Source organism: Mustela erminea, chromosome 4 (assembly GCF_009829155.1).
Source record: "Mustela erminea isolate mMusErm1 chromosome 4, mMusErm1.Pri, whole genome shotgun sequence".
Classification (NCBI taxonomy): Eukaryota; Metazoa; Chordata; class Mammalia; order Carnivora; family Mustelidae; genus Mustela; species Mustela erminea.
Genome location: NC_045617.1, coordinates 70001399 through 70014691, shown reverse-complemented (window position 1 = coordinate 70014691; position 13293 = coordinate 70001399). Strand labels below are relative to the sequence as shown.

At 39.5% G+C, this 13293-nt stretch overlaps 1 protein-coding gene across 14 annotated transcripts in view; it reads right to left on the bottom strand.

The window, feature by feature from the left end:
- The window catches only part of EPB41L2 (erythrocyte membrane protein band 4.1 like 2), a 214521-nt gene that overhangs the window by 112920 nt on the left and 88308 nt on the right, over positions 1–13293 (bottom strand). The window lies entirely within an intron of this gene.

The window sequence follows — 13293 nt, the reverse complement described above, 5'->3', positions numbered from 1 at the left end:
GTATTATAAAGATGAAGTATAAATGTGGAGTGCTTAATAGTGAGAAAATCAGATCTGGGGGAAAGAAGGTATTTTTTTTCCCCCAATTTAAATCCTATAATATACCAACATTATTTCAGTGCAGCAGTCTTCTGAGAATACTCAGACTACGATAAAAAATCTAACCCTCCATCCCACTCAACCTCAAACACGGTTTTCCTTGTAGATGAGATTTTAAGATAAGTATCTCAGGGCCCCTAATAGGAACCAAATGAAGACATTATAGCAGTGGGGATAAGGGCATCTAATAATTGGTCCTATCACAACTAATGAAAAAAAAAATTAAATCTGAAAGTAGGGCACCTGAGTGGCTCAGTTGGTTAAGCAGCCGACTCTCAGGTCATAATCTCATATCCTGGGATTGAGCCCCACAGTGGATTCTGTGCTCAGCAGGGAGTCTGCTTGAGACTCTCTCTCTCTCTTCCCTCTGTCCCCCACCCCAGTCACACTCTAAAATAAATCTATAAAAAATAAATAAATCTGAAAGTAAATAGTTGTCTCAATTTCACATAAGCAAAGAGGTCCTTTTTAAAGTATAGCTCCTCCACTGACATTTAAAAAAAAAAAAAATAGGAACAGCAGAGAGTACACTCTCTCCTCTCTTGACAATGATAAAAGGTCAGGCACCCTAGCCACAGCAAATTTTCCAGCTATCTTCAAAAGTGGTACAAACCTTGAATAGCTCAAAACATAAAAATACACTTGTTCTTTTTTAAAGCTTTATTGAGATATAATTCACATACCATAAAATTCACCAACTTAGAAAGTGGGTTAATGGTTTTGAGACTAGTCACAAGATCAACAATGATCACCACTATCTAATTCTAGAACATTTTCATCATTCCCAAAAAAACTTTGTAACCCAGTAATAGTCACTCTCCCCCTCGCCCAGCTCCTGGCAATTATTTTCAATCCCTGTGGATCTGACTATTCTAGACATTTCAAATAGATGGCATTTTCACTGAGCATAACGCTTTCAGGGTTCATCCACGTTGTAGCATGTATCAGTATTAAACTCATTAAAATATTCTTCACCATCTTTTGCAAATCACGTATCTGATAAAAGTCTATTATCTAGGGCACCTGGATGGTTCAGATGGTTAAGTGTCTGCCTTCGGCTCAGGTCAGGATCCTGGAGTCCTGGGATCGAGCCCCACATCAGGCTCCCTGCTCAAGTGGGGAGCTTGCTTCTCCCTCTGCCAATCTCTGTCTCCATGAATAAATAAATAAAATATTTTTTTAAAAAAGGCCAGTATCTAGAATATATCAAGAACTCCGATAACTCATTAAAGTACAAAAAAAAAGAAAAATTTATGGGCAAAGAAGTTTGAGTAGACACTTCTCCAATAAAAATATACAAATGGCCAATAAGCACTTGAAACAACACTCATCATCATCAGTCATTAGGAAGATACAAACCCAAACCACCATGAGATGCCACTTCATATACACTAAAGGATGGCTATCATCAAACAGACAGTAACAAGTACTGGTGAGGATGGGGAAAATGTAGAGCTCTCAACCTTGATGGCAGGAATGTGAAATGATGCAGCTCCTTTGGAAAAGTTTCTCAAATAGTTAGCATAGGACTTAGCAATTCCACTCCTAGGTATATACCCAAGAGAAATGAAAACATACGTTCCCAGGAAAACTTGTCAACAAATGTTCCTAACAGCCTTATTCATACTACTCAAAAAATAGGAACATCCCAAATTCTTACCAACTGATAGAGGGATCAATAAAATGGGTGTGTCCATACAATATTATTACATCATAAAAAGGACTGACGTACAATATATGTTGCCACAAACAACACTTGAAAACATTATTCTAAGTGAAAAAATTCAAAAGGTCTGGGATGCATGCATGGGTGGCTCAGTCGGTTAAGTTGTCTGCCTTCGGCTCAGGTCATGATCCCAGGGTTCTGGGACTGAATCCTGCATCAGGCTCCTTGCTCAGCTGCTTCTGCCTGCCACTTCCCCTTCTTGTGCTCTCTCTCTCTCTCTCTCTCTCTCTGAAAAATAAATAAAACCTTTAAAAAATATATAAAAGTTCACATGCTGAATAAGCAAATCCATAAAGACAAAGTAGATTAGTGGTTGCAAAGAGCTGGAAGAAGGAGAGAATAGTGAGCAGCCACGAACAGATACAGGGTTTCCTGGGGGGTGATGAAAATGTTCTGGAATTACACAGTGGTAATGGTTGTACAACCCTGTGAATATACTGAAAACTGCTGAATTGTAAATTTTAAAAGAGTGAGAATTCAATAACTAAAAATAATTTTTAAAATGTTATTCATAGGCTGCCTGGGTGTCTCAGTGGGTTAAGCATCTGACTCTTGATTTAGGCTCAGGTCGTGATTTCAGGATCCTGAGATGGGACCCCATCAGGCTCTGCACTCAGCAGGGAGTCTGCCTGTCCTTCTCCCTGCTCTCCTTCCCCTACTCATGCCTACACTCTCTCTCAAATAAAATCTTTTTAAAAGATGTTATTCACTTCTAATATGTGAAGATAAAAACATTCAGTCAGCTTGCCTATATTTAATGGACCCCTACAGTGTGCCAGGTACAGGGCCCACGAATAAAGCACTACCTTTGAGAAGGTGAAGGTAGGGGAGAAGGTGGTGTACAGGTGAGTCAAGAGCACATTGCTTTAAAAAAGGCACAAGACAGACACTTCACCCAGATTCAGAGAAGAGGGTCATTAGGTAAGCCTTTCTGCAAAAGCGGACATCTGTGTTGCTTTAAAATGATGAGCCTTCACTCGGGCAAGGGAGTCAGTTGGGAGGCATGTAGAAACATAAGAAAATTCCTCTTACAGGAAACCACAAGTACTGCACAATAATACACTACACGCGTGAAGTGGGAGCTTGCTCCAGGGATAGGGAAGAAGGGGAGAGGTGAACTGGCAATGACAAAGTAGAAGAGTAGAATCCAGGACATAAAAGGTTGTGTGTATCATGCTAAGAAAGTGCTTGAGGTTGATTTAAAAAGAGTAAAAAGTCACATAAGCATTTTACAGAGACAGGAGTAATGTAATCAGACCCACATTTTGGATAGCTCAGCCTGGCTGGAAAATACAGGATGAGAGAAGAGACTGAAAGAGAACAATAATCCACACATGAGAAGTTGAGGGTCTGCATTTGGGCAGCAGCAGCGAGACAAAGGAGAAGAAATGCTTCCAATGGTAAAGAGGCTGATGGCATGACACAGTGTCCACAATGAATGTAGCAAGTGAAGAGAGGAAAAGGGTCGAGGGAAAGTCTCGGGTCATGGGAGACTGGGGTGATGGTGGAACCACCCACTGGTATGAGGAACAAGGAAAGAGGGTCTGACTGAGACAAATCTGATTTTGAATTCACTGTGATTGACCAGTCTCTCGAGTTGACCACGTGGCACACAGGTCTTAAACACAGACTGGATATGTGTGAGAGATGCAGATTTGGGAGATGTCATCATGTGGGGGACAGCTAAAAGCACCAGTGATACCGACGCCACCTAGAGAAGACGTGTATTTGAGTTTAGAGGGGCCTGAGCAGAACTTTATCCCCACCCAACATTTCAGGGTCAGGTAGAAGAAAAGGCATGAGGGAGAGGAGAAATACATAGTGAGACCAGGAGCTGAGAGGAACTAATGTCTTTGAGGGCAACGCTACCAAGGAGGAATAGTTAGGTAACGAGAACATTTACAGTCCAATCTTACTTCTCATTTTTAGGCATTTATTTTTAATTCTATCTGTGTTTGAATATTTGCATGTATCAGTTCACTATCTCTATAAAGTATAAAAGTATTAAGTGTAGGTCTGTTAGTAACATGCCTAACTTCTATTGTGTTGACCTCAGATCACCAAATGTAAACACTGTATTTTGTCAAACTGGGAAGTAAACCCCACAAATAAAGCCAGGTGGGCTACATGGGTGCTGGCCTGTTATATTGTGGAAAAAATCCATCAATATTCTTGAAGAATATTCCTGAAGATCAAAAACTGGTGATATTGAGCAAAATTAAGCTATATGTTTTACATAGCTTTTGTGGAAAATACTAGTACAATATAAACTAAAATGTGAGTATTAAGGCATCACCTTCATTTAGGAAGACAAGAGGCATGATTTGTTAAGTCACTGACATTGTAATGTCATCATTACTGAGCTTTCTTCTCCAAAGATTTGAAATGAAAGCTCAGGTAAATAGAATGAAGTTACTATTCATAAGCCCAAGTTGTTTTTTACCCTCAATTTATTTAAAATTAGTTAATTTTAATAAGAGAATCAGTTGTTCTCTTTGTTAGCTTGATTTTGTTGTTGTTTAAATTCCACATAAAGGAGAGATCTTAAGCAGTCTTTCTCCGACATTTCACTCACTATAATGTTCTTTGGGTCCGTCCATGTCACTGTAAATGGCAAGATTCCATTCTTGTTTATGAATAAATAGTCGTGTGTGTATCATGCATGTGTGTGTCACAATTTCTTTATCCATTCTCCCATCAATGGAATCTTAGGTTGTTTCCACATGTTGGCTATTGTAAATAATGCTACAGTGAACATGGGTTCATGTACCTTTTTGAGTTAGTGTGCTTTCATTTTCTTCTAATAACCCAGAAAAGGAATTGCTGAATCACATGGTAGTTAATTTTTCCTTTTTTTTAATTTTCTGAGGGATGTCCACACTGTTTTCTCTAGTGGGTGTATCACTATTAGGTATTTAAAATGCAAAACCATGCCTTCCAGTAAGACCTTTACATGAGTTCTTGAACTGGCCCCATATTGCACAGAAGGTCTTTTTCCTCCTTTAAAGTACCATTTTCCATGTACCACTTAAGTGGAGATTATTTACATTAATCACAAAATGACCAAAACTGATTTTTAGTATATACTCTCTAATTATATTTTAAGTGTTGAACCAATGCCCTGATAGAAATTAAAATAAAAATGTCCCACCCTTGTCCAAGCTAATCAAGATAATTGGTAGCTCTCTAACTACCTTGGCTATGAGAAATAATCTGGAGACCAATCAAGTAAAGTTGATTTTTGATCAAAATATTTTAAATATATATTTAAGGAAATGAAATATAAAATTAAAGTTTTCACTATATATTAGAAGCTTTAATATTTATATTTTAATCATAAGAGCTATCACTTACTGGTCAGACATCATACACATAATTTCTGCTCTTCAAAACATCCTACAGAAGAGGTATTATCCCCATGCTGTATGTAATAAAAAGTTAAGTGACTTGTCCAAGGCCACTGAATGGAGGACCACACAGCTGTGTGCATGTGTTTTCACCTGTATTTCATAATGTTGGAATGACTGAATCAACCAGGGCTCTTGGCATAGTCCTCAAAGAAAATCCATACCAGTTTGTGAAAATGACTACATAATATGAATCTATTGCCATTCATTTTAATTAGGGCTGGCCCTCCCCCAATAAGAAATTTATAGATGAGTTCCCATCACAAAGCAAATCATATTTGAATGTTATGACTTGGCCATTCACAACTGAGCTGATGGGCAGAAATTTAAGACAAGGTGTTAACACAGAGACAAAGAGCACAGATAAACCAGACCTTTATTCTTCACAAAGTTAGTCTTCCTCAGTCACTACTGTATTCACACTTACAAGTTGTTAAGAACCTCAGAGCAGATCAATAGCATCCATCTAAATGCAAGTTACAAGATAAAAAAGCAGGAGGGAGGCAGGTGGGTAGTGGACTACATGGGTGATGGATATTAAGGAGGGCACTTGCTGTGACGAGCACTGGGTGTTGTATTTAAGTGATGAATCACTGAATTCCACTCCTGAAATCAATATCGCATTATATGGTAGCTGGACGCCAAACAAAAATTAAAAACAAAAACAAGATAAACAATAGAACTGGCTAATTGTATAAAATTATATTTTGTAAATACTCAAAAATAAGGGTGGATATAATTATCTGTAAATAAGTACATTCTTAAAATAGTTTCTAAGAGATCAACAAAGCTCAAACCTAAACACTACCTTCTTTGTTGACATAACGGTTTCTTGAACAAATTACCACCATCAAGAAAACATGATTATAGCATAGCCATTCACCATAATTATCATGCTTGTGACTCTCAAGAGTTTCAAATGTGGAAAAGCCTTTAAACTCCAACACCCACTAAAAAATGGAAACTCCAGCAGTGGAACCCAAGCCCTTCCAATAAAACGAAACCCCCACAAGACCTGGGATCTATCTTTTCTTCACGGCTATGTTCCCAGCGTCTAGACTGGCACGGAGAGGTACCAGTCAGAGTGCTATGAAATCGTCTCTTCTAATATCTCATTTTATCTTATCAACAAGGAAACTGAGGCTCAGAAAGACAAGAGATTTGCCCAAGATCACAAAGCTAGACTCAGGAAGCCAAACACAGAACAGTGGTTTTCCAAATTCCAGCTATGCTCACTCCACTAATTACCTATTATAAATACAATTACAAATATCTAACACCCATCACTAGTATAGTTATATAGCATACTGAGTAAAGCCCTGTCTACTTATCAGCAACCAGAAGGAATATCACTATGAACAGCCAAGCCCATTAGACAAGCATGTGCTTCTGACACAATTACTATGTTGGCATACCCCATGTGGGTCCATACAAGTGTTCATTATTGTGACGGCTCCATGAGAAACAGCATGCATCACTTCACACGCAACCAAGCAGAAAACCATCAACAGAGGATCAGCACTCTTTTTTTTCTTATCTTTAAAAGGGGAGGTAAATTCCAAAGTGCCTCTCTCACTAGCCTAAATAAACTACCACATAACATCATGCTAGTGAACACACTGGCCCACAACAAGCCGAGCAAAGCAGATACCCAACTCCAGACACTCCTACAAAGAACTTCAAGCATGGGCTTTACGCTAATTATTGGGTCCAGATGATTCCTTAAAACCTTGAGAGAACCAGCGCTATTCTAAGAGCCCTCGCTGTGTCCAGGGAACAAGGCAGGTGCAGCAGCCAGCAGAGTGGCTCTCCTAGGCGGAGATCAGAGCAAGAGGAGCTCTTGGAATTCTACCAACAAAGTTCAATCCGTTAGCTAGGGGACTCCAGATTTACAAAAGGGAAAAGTATGCATGTCTAAATTCCAAAATGGTGGTAAGGGAATCAAGAGTGGCTTACCTGTGAAGGTAAGGAGAAAGAAATCAAGCTATGTCACAAATATCAAACTTCTAGAATATGGGCAACGTGTGCGCGGTTTCAATGTGGTCACTTTCTAAGTCTGACGAAACTGGTTTTCATCTAGCATGACTGGCCAGAGGATAAACTTTCTGATCCCCACAATCACTGGCTTATGTGCATGTCCCCCAACAGCCTACAGCCCAGGAGAAAGTCTTTTTTAATACCCAACCTCATTCCCTGAAAGCATCGAATGGGAGAAAAAACAAAATGGGAACCCCAATAGAGAAATGATTCAGCAGCCACCTAACTACTTAGGAAAGAATAAAAGCCATGCTTCTCCAATACATACAACAAGAAAGACGAAAGGAGGAGGGAAAAGAGGAGGTCAAAGGGAAGAAAAAGGAAAAAATATCTGGAGAGGAAAAGGAATAATAAAAACAGGCCAACTGCACGTAATTAGAGCAGACTGCATGTAATTCCTCTCTCCCTCATGGGTTTATTTTTCTTGAGTGTCAGAAGGTCTATAGAATACTGCATTCCATATTCAAATATGTACAGCTACATTCCAAAGGGACGATCTGTCGTTCAAATGATCTCCATGGTGAGGATAAGCGTATTATTTTTTAAACAATCCAATGTTGTCCACCCTAGTTACCTTAATAACACACTCTATGGCTTGTTTGCTTTTTCTTAAAAGGGATAAAGAATCTATAAAAGAGAGAGAACTATTACTGTAAAGATATAAGCTCGCATCTGGTTTAAATTAAACCCACATACGCAAAAGATATGAACTGTAGCCCTCGGCTAGCTCAAGCCTCGGCCAAGATCAGATTACATTCACAGCACGTATTTCCTCCACCCTCTCTTGTTCTAACAAAACTTAACTTTTGCTGGGCTTCACTCTCTCCTCCACATGCAGGCCTCCAGGCCAGGCCACAAGGCAATGATCTACTGGTCTAAGGCCTGACTGGCTGTCTCCTGCCCCCTGCCAAGACTACCTGCAGAAACAGTCTTCTGGGAAGATTCCTCCCTCTAAAAAAAAGAGCCACAAGGTAGAGAAGGCACTTCTTCTGTCTCTGAGCACCACACACCTGACTCCTAGGAATGCTGTTGGCATCTTGGGGATCCAAGAAGGGAGAACATCTGGGACAAAGTGACACACAGCAGAGCTGTCATGCCACACATGGTCAGGTTCAACGTGTAAGCTTCCAGTTCTGGGAGAGAACACAGTCCCTACTACGAGAACAATGGGGCGCAGCTGAGCAAATAAGCTCTGGGGCACCTGGGTGGCTCAGTGGGATAAGCATCCGACTCTTGATTTCAGCTCAGGTCTTGATCTCAGGGTCATGAGTTCGAGCCCTGTATTGGGTTCCATACTGGGTGTGAAACTCACTTAAAAAAAAAAAAAATTAAAAACAAGGTGATAAAAAATCAGCCCTAAGAAACTGGAAACACATCCAGAACTATCTCAGGTAATTATTACTCCCCACTGGGTTTTATGGCCCTCATACTTAAGAGTCATGATTGTTGAAATGTTCATTTTTTCCTGATGCTCAAATTCTTAAAACCTAGTATCTGAGTCAATATCTAAGTAAGATAAATGATTAAATCTTTATTCTAACTGTAAATAAGAATGAAACAAATCTTAGAGTTCCTCAAAGATTCTCTTTTTTCATATATTAGGGGGACCTCCCCCCTGTGAAAAGCAAGACCTAATTTTCAATAATATTCAATTCCAGTAACACCTAAGATAAGTGGTAAAAGTCTTTTTTAAAAAGCCAAGACCTTGCTGCTCTCATTAAGAATTATATCAAGATGGGCCCTGGATGATGTACAGAATTACTGAATTACTATATTGTACACCTGAAACTAATAAAATACTGCATATTAACTACACTACCGTTCTAATTTTTTAAGACACGACATCAAGAAAGATCTGTGCCAGGCAAAGTCTTCTCCACAAGCAACTAGGGTTAGCCCCAAAATAGATACCCTTTCCCGGAGTGGGGCTCAATAACCAGACGCTGTGAAGAAGTCATCAGGATCCCAACACCGATATCATTCTCATCATCAAAATTCACATAAACCTTGTCACATTGGGCCTTCCAACAGCACACGCTAATCAAAGTGATGGAGACATCCAGAACCCTGCTGGCTCTTCATTAAGCAATGAAGCATTGTGTGGTCAAAATTATTGATGAACTGCATCGAATTCCTTCTCCCAGACGGGGCCCCAACGTTTTTTTTTTTTTTTTAACAGCCAGAGCTGGAGCTGCATTCTTTCTGTGCAAAGCTCTCTAATCTTTGGATAAAATAACATAGTGGTTTGAAGATCAAGTCTGGGAACTAAAAGAACAGGATCAGAATTCCAGCTGTGTCTCCCACCAGCCATGCAACCGTAGATGTTACTTAGCCTTGCTGAATTTCATTTTCCTCATAAGCAAAACAGGGATAGAATACATACTTACTGCAGTGCTCTCAGGGTTAAATTAGATGCTCTACATAAAGTGCCTGGCATGTAGTAAATTCCTAATAAATGGTGAGTCACTGTCATCCAATAGGGGTTCTGGGAAAAAAGGCACTATGTCCCTTTGTTCACTAAAAACGAAAGTAATAGTAACAGTAAGAACCAAAATAACAGTGACAATATCAGCTATTTGTTGAGCATTGTTCTAGAGACTCTGCATGTGGCAATTCCTCTAATCTTCGTGACTCTTTGAAGCAGGAACTAAGATTATTCCCACGTGACAGATGCAGGAACAAAGACAAGATAAAGGATTTTCACAAAGCTACATAACCGATACATGGGAGAGCTAGGATTCAGAGCCAGGCTGTCCGGCTCCAGAAACCTTACTCAGTACAACCACCAATCCCAAATGACTTCAATATGCTAGAACCCAGGATAACCCTGACAATTCATTATCTGTTGAAAAGCCAAAATCAAACTATTACTACCCATTTGGTGTTTACAGTCCTAGGCAATATGTTCTAACCAAGCCCCTAGACAAATTTCACCTATTTTCAGGATGTGGATTGTATATTTTAGGCCTTTCTCTTGAAAAGAATGTTTCTTGAGTCCTTTCACACATAGGTACCAGATACCAGCAACGTAGATGAAAAGGATCCTCTCAGTCTAGTGGGGACAGAAGTAGCAAGATGAGCATTAATATACACTCAAAACACTCATTACTGGTTCAGAAATTTTGGTCATTTAGATTCAGAAATTACTACTAGTTTGAAAAGTTGACACTTTTCTTCAAAGTAACCACTGTCCTATCTTCAGGAAGTCACACAATGGTCCTACATGGGAACTCTCAGTTAAACTCTTGAAATGCAAAAAGGCATCATGATTCTTAAAGAGCACCTAATTCTCATTCTCAGTTGTGTTTGCTGGAGATGTATTTGCTCTCTAGCAAAATTTAAGTAACCTGAATAAAGAAGCCAAAAAAAAAAAAAAAATAGTCCTGGTTATAAATGTCTTCAACATAAAAAACCACTTTGTTTTGGATTTTTGAACTGGCTAAGGCTGACCAATCCCCAACTGGGGTTGGGGAGAAATGGCTGGAGAAGAAGTACAGAGTTAAGAGGAATACAAAGGACACAAATATGAAAAGATGCTCCTCACACTCATGGTAAAAGACATGAAAACTAAAAATTCAGAATGAAACACTCCAAAAGCTTCATCATGTAATCGCTGAACAGACTATGGAAACAGACATTCTTATTTAAGTGCCAGAAGAGAAAATGGGTACTAACCAATGAAATTTACCAACAGCTATCAAAATTCCAAATGTGTACACACTCTAAACCAGTTATCCTGCTTGCGGGAACATATCCAATAGATACATCTGCATATACGTAATGTAAAACAATTATGTACGGATGATTCATTAGAACACTGCTGAAGCAAAAGATCAATGCCCATCAACAGGTGACATTATACAAAATACTGTGCAGATATAAGGAGATTAAAAGAAGGTATCCATCCCAGTTACAGAAATATCTTTGAGTTACACTGTGAAGTACAAAAAGCAAAATTCAGGGGTGCCTGGGTGGCTCAGTGGGTTAAAGCCTCTGCATTCAGCTCAGGTCAGGACCCCAGGGTCCTAGGATCGAGCCCCACATCGGGCTCTCTGCTCAGAGGGGAGCCTCCTTCCCCCTGTCTCTCTGCCTGCCTTTCTGCATACTTGGGACTCTGTCTGTCAAATAAATAAATAAAATCTTTAAAAAAAAAAAAAAAAAAAGCAAAATTCAGATTGTATGCAATATACAGCAGCTTACAGGTTGAAAGCCAGCTGTGTGGCATTTACAAATATGTGAATACACATACACATACTTGCATTTGTGTGCACAAAACAAACAAACAAACAAACAAAAAAACAGGGAAGGATTGAGAATAATTATGGGGAATGGTGAGAGGATACTAGGTAGATGAGGTACAGAGGTACAAATATGGGAGACAAATTTTTCATTGAGAAGTGTGCACAAACTGAAGTACTTAACAGCTTTAGTAAGAGAACAGTATTTTGCATTAAAATATCCAAAGCAGGAAGTGAACCCAGTTTGGTTGCTTCCTTGGAGACAATCCAAAGGCCACAACTGCCATAAGCGACAGAGCCAACTTGCCCTGTTACCTAGTTCTGTCCTCACAGATGAGGTATATGGGTGCAAAAGCCTTCCAGCCTATTACAGCTCAAAAATACCATTAAGATAGCCTAAAATAAAATTGATTTTCTGGCATTTGAGGTTTAAGATTGTTTCTATATCCTCTAAAAAAATGGATTGCCCATAGCCTCCAATTCAGTCTATATCACAAACCTGCCCCTTGTCCTGTGTAGGCTGTTGTCCTAAGCAGGGAAAGCTCAAAATCTAAGCTTTTAGAGTAGACCAGCGTCTTTTAAGTAAATCAATTCTTCTTTCATTAAAACACACACACACACACACACACAGCTCCTAAGAAAACCTTGCTCATTTTTTATCCTTCTCCCCTTTGGTGTACAGTTAAAACAAAAAGGTGTCTTGTGCTAACAGTAACACTGGTGCATTTGCGGGCAGGCCAAAAGAATTATTCCTATCCTCTCCTGGAGGAGTAAAAACAGGGAATCTGGGAACAAATTTCTCTAAAAGTCGAAAAATTTTTTAAAGGGGAATAAAACAGAATGGGAAGATTCTTATTAATCTTCTAAGCTGGTCATACATAAACATCCCGGATCTCTGCCAGCAGCTCCTTCCACATTTATAGGGAAAAGCACAAACAAAACTGGTCTCACAAGCACAAGGTCATGTTTCCTCTCTATACCCCTTCCCTGCCCACTTCTGCTCCTAAGCTCACAGGAAGAGGGTAAAACTTTGGTATAGATGAGTACTACGTGTTCCTAGTGCAGCATTATGCATCTGGTGGCTTCTTGATTAATGTGTTTTGTGATGTTCTTAGTATTAGAGCAACATTTGTACCACCATCACATGACGTTCTACAGAAAAGAAAAATACACGAATGTGCGGTTTCTTCCAGTGCCATCCATAACCAGGCTCAAAACAGTGCAAAGTCAACACCCACAGTCTGTCCTCATCATGGCAGACACCAGGCAGTAGGCTTTTTCTGAGCTCATACCACAACTACCTTCTGAATAGGATCCTTACCCAGCCCCATCAGAAAACTCCCTTGGTATCAACTGGTAATCTACAACCAGCCTAATATTATTTCTGTGTGAATCAAACTCCAAATTCTTTAGCTAAAAAAAATAAGTTCTTTAGTTTGGCAGGCTTTTCCCAAAGAAGCTAACGACAAATCCACCAAGGTTAACTGCACGGGATAAATGCAGAGGCTGCAGACGCTGCATTTTAATAGGTCATAAGACAAAGTCTTGTCAAAATCAATCAACTCGCCACCCTATGACAAGGCCACCGAGCTGGAGCCTACACTGATCTCACACTTTCAAATCCTCTTCTCCATAAGCTTTGAAACACTGCAGTCAACAGGCATAAATATCTAACCGTAGCCAAAAAATATCATTCACTTTTAAAATTTGGATCATTAGTACTTCTGCTATTTCATATATTACACCCACACCAAAGAGTTATACCAACGCACAGCATCTAGCCGTA